Here is a 4,779-nt window from a genome sequence, read left to right on the forward strand (position 1 = left end):
GAAATAAGTCGTCTAAAACTAATACAGCTGTTAATTTTGAGCAGAATGAAGAGGACAGAGATAGAAGGAAAATTGAAAGCAGTATTCAGAGTAATAGAGGTCGTGTAGGTTACAGTTGTAGAAATAGAGGTAGGGTCGGAAATAGAGTTACGGGTAAGAATGTGTTGTCCAGGTCAGATAGTGGTAGAAGTCTGATAAAATTAGGAGACTTTGAAGAGTTAGGTACACTTACTATAAACTCGTGTCCGACAACTACTGGTACTTGTAATGGTAAAGCTATAGTTGCAATGACAGATACTGGATGTACATGTGTAATAGTCCACAAATGTTTGGTAAACACAAATCAGCTTTTAGATAAATCTCGGAGGTGTAAGTACATTGATGGTAGTCAGCATAAATTAGATATGGCCTTGGTAAACATTGATTGTCCGTATTACAAAGGTACTGTAGAAGCCTTATGTGTAGATAATCCTACAAATGATGTAATTATCGGAAACGTAGAGGGCGCTGTAGAACCAAACTTTGATAGTGTAGCTTCAGCGGTGGAAACTAGGTCGCAAAGAAAAGTTAAAGTTCAGAAAAGCTTAAGGTTCCTTCACAGATTTTAGATATCACTAATGTAGATTTTTTACAGAAGCAGCAGTCAGATAGTACATTAGATGGTTGTAGAAAGAAAGAAGTGGAAGGTACAGTTAGAGATTGTAAAGGTAAAGGTCAAGTGAAGTTTCAGATTAGGAATAAGTTGTTGTTTAGAGAATTTACGGCAGGAAATGGTGACGTAAGTAGACAGTTAGTAGTTCCGAAGGATCTTAGAGAAACTGTAATGAAAGTAGCACATTATTCACTTTAAGCAGGACATTTAGGTGTTAGAAAAACTAGTGATAGAGTCTTGGGTGATTTTTATTGGCCAGGTGTTCTTGTAGAGATAAGGAGATATGGTCAGTCATGTGATATTTGCCAACGTACTATAGCTAAAGGAAGAGTTATCAAAGTGTCGTTAGGAAAGATGCCTTTGATAGATACGCCTTTTAAGAGAGTAGCGGTCGATATTGTTGGTCCAATCGAATCTATGTCTGATAGAAAGAACAGATATATTTTGTCAATGGTAGATTATGCCACTAGGTATCCGGAAGCAATTGCATTGCCTAGTATAGAGACTGAAAGAGTAGCAGAAGCCTTAGTTGATATGTTTAGTAGATTAGGTGTGCCTGAGGAAATGCTTACAGATCGTGGATCACAGTTTACTTCACAGGTTATGAATGAGGTTAGTCGGTCACTGTCCGTTAGACAGCTAACAACTACACCGTACCACCCTATGTGCAATGGTTTAGTTGAGAAATTTAACGGTAGCGTGAAACAGATGTTGAAAATAATGTGTAGTGAAAGACAAAATGATTGGGATATGTATTTAAATGCTTTGTTGTTTGCTTATAGAGAGGTTTTACAAGAGAGTTTAGGATTTTCACCTTTTGAGTTGTTATATGGTCGAACTATAAGAGGTCCGATTACAGTGTTAAAAGAGTTATGGTCTGGTAAGACAGAGAATGATGAAGTTAAGACAACTAATCAGTATGTAGATGATTTACAGGAGAGATTAGAAAATATTTGTTAGTTAGCATAGCAGATGTTGAAGAAGAGCACTGTTAGGTATAGAAAGTACTATAATAGGAAGCAAAAGATGGAACTTTTTAAAGGGTAATAAAGTACTGGTTCTCATACCTACAAAACGGAACAAGTTGTTGTAACAGTCGAAATGTTCGATTGTAGTTCCCGAGGTTGTCAATAAGTGAGACATAGTTATGGGAACAATAAGTTCAAAACTTTTCATGCAAATATGCTTAAGCAGTATGTTGAGAGAACCAATGAACCAAACAGAGGGGCATTAGCAAAGGTAAGTGCTGCTATTGTTGAAGCAGAGAATGGATATGATAGATAAGAGACGGATGATGATAGTTTAGAAACTAATGGTAGAGATGATAGTGACACTATGTTATGTCCGTTGAAGAAAGGTTCAGAAACTTATAAAGATGTAGAAGTCAATCCTGATTTACAAACATATTGTAAGACTCAGGTTGAAGCCTTGTTTAATACATTCTCAGATGTTTTAACAGATTTACTCTCACTTATCTTAACAAGGCAAAATTAAATAACTCAAGAATAATGAGATGGTCGTTGCTATTGCAACCATATAGAATGAGAATTAGAGCGATTCCAGGTAGAGAAAATGTAGGAGCTGATTATTTAAGTAGTGTTCAGAGTATTTTTTAGCAGCAGTGTGGTGTAATATAAAAGGTGGTTATATAAATGGTGTACAGTGTTGTATAACATGTCATTTTCATTAAATTATTTTCACTTTGTGATGTTTAAAGAAAATGTATCAATTTTTCTTATTTTCAGGGGGGCGAATTGTCACAAAGTAAACCATTTCGTAAATGCTCAGAAGTACTTTTAGTACTTTGATTTTTACATAATGCGTAAATGTTCAGAAGTGTTATCCGTACTTTGATTTTTATAGTATTCTATTTTCATGCCAAACCTCAGTTTTATACTAACTACAATGTAAATTATTGTATGATCTTTTTGTAAAATTCAGAGTTATCGAGTGAAATTACTTATTTCAGTATTTTCATTAATTGCGTAAATTTCTTGGTATCATTTCAAGCATTAATTTTGATGTATTTTTCATAAAAATCGGTCCAGTAATAAGAAAGTTAGATTTTTGTGATAAAGTGTAAATTTATTTATGTTCTATAAAAATGATATAACGGGCCTGTATATTTTGTTATACATGCGTTCTGGAATGCAAGAAAATCGTGTAAGTTATGTTTCACGCTTTCCACTCATATATTATATATTGAACGATTTTAAATCTTTTTTGGGACTCACATATAGACGTTTAAAGACGCACAAGGTCATTATGACAGACAAATATATTCTTGTGATGTAGATTTTTAAGCTTGCGCAAGGTATTTTTTTCTTTTCTTGTTGTTTATTTTTAATTTAGTAAATTTTTGTTATTTCAGAAGATCGTAATTCAGTTAAATTTTTCATTACATATTTCGTTTTATTGAAATTTTATTTTGCATTTTGACAGTAATTTTTCGTTCTCTAATTTTTCGTCTTCTGTAGATTTATGACTCTAGTGTTTCATTCATTACTTGAATATTGGTAATCTGTTTATTATCATTGATAGTTGATGTTATGTATGGAAGGCCGTTAACGCCTTGAGTGCACGTTATTTTATCATGCATATGTTTCATTTATATTTACTAAAATAAGTTTTCATGTTCTTGTTTAATACAGTAAAAGTCATTTATAATCAAGTCTGCTGCAGATGTTCTTTTTATATAATTCTTATTTCTTTAAGTAACTTTCATATCACACCATCGTCATTATTTTTTTGTACGAAATAATATGGATTCGATTCAAGGAATGATTTCGACGATATTTAGGTAGCACCCGGTCTGGCTTCATGTTTTATATCTTACAACGTGCTATGATATAATTTATTTATAATCAAAGTTGAATTTATTATATGTATGTGTGTATGGCGTTCCATAAGGGACATTATATTTTTAGAAGCTTTGTTTATAGGTATCCGACAAAGGTTCGGCTATTCCAAAGGGACATACTTATACCCTTACATTTGTGTACCATGTATATTTACTGTGTTTTATATTTTGAAGCTTCTACTCGGAGGATTCACCCTCAATTTTGTATCACGCATGTGTTCAACATAGCGACGATAGTCAAGATTGTGACGTAGCGATGCAGTCCTGAATCTACACTCTGTAGACAGTACAGAATCTATCTTCCTGCTTTGAATGGGCCACATCTGGAGATTGTGACGTAGAGATCCCACATCCATAGTCTTGGATCTACACTCTATAGACAGTACAAATTCGATCTTTCTGCTTTGGATGGATCACATCTCGAGTATCAGTGAATATTTGTTTTGAGTTACGCCATCGGGAAAATTGCTTTGAACAGGACATTAGAAACGTAACACGGAACTTTTATTTAATTTTTTTTTCATATCATTACTTTCATTTATAAATATTCATTTATTTTTTGTAAACATATTGTTAAATAGTTTATACTAAGTTGTGCTTTGTTTTGTATGGTAGTTGTGATCAGCCTGTGTTCCAACGTAGTCCATAATGTGACAGATGCAAAAACAAGGGAGGCAACCAGTTTTGGAGAGATCGTGTTTTGGTTTTGAACGTTGGCCTCAAAGGTAAAAACAAATTAGATGATATGTGGGCCAAAGATGCTGACATTGTTATTGACAAAACCCAATAGTGATATACCAGTTTTTAAAGTGCAATAGGACCGTATTTTGATAAAATATTTAGTTGTCAAATTTATACCATTCAATTGTCGTCCATTTTGGCTTCTTTCCCTAACGTTAATCTGTAAAAGTCCTCTTGGTTGGCTCTTTCGATTTAGATTTACATTTTTATTGGTCCACTTGATTAATATAATTCGATTAGTTCAGAACTTGTTATGAGTAATTTTGACCAATCAATCTTATAGTTAAGCATTGTCATGACTACCAAAAGTGTATAAATACCGGGTGAATTTCTATATTTCTTGTCTTTGGAACTGGCCGACAGGTCAGTTCACTTCAAAGCTTTAGAGCTTTGGCACTCTTTCAAAACTTAATAGTTTTGACTCTGTTTGAAATCTATATGATTTGAGAATTTAGGCTATACTTATTAATAAATACTTAGAAATTCTTTTTAAATAAATAACTCGTTGTCTGTAGATTCTGGTTAA

The sequence above is a fragment of the Ruditapes philippinarum genome, unplaced genomic scaffold, assembly GCF_026571515.1.
Source record: "Ruditapes philippinarum isolate M1 unplaced genomic scaffold, ASM2657151v2 ctg5843_1_1_1_1, whole genome shotgun sequence".
Classification (NCBI taxonomy): Eukaryota; Metazoa; Mollusca; class Bivalvia; order Venerida; family Veneridae; genus Ruditapes; species Ruditapes philippinarum.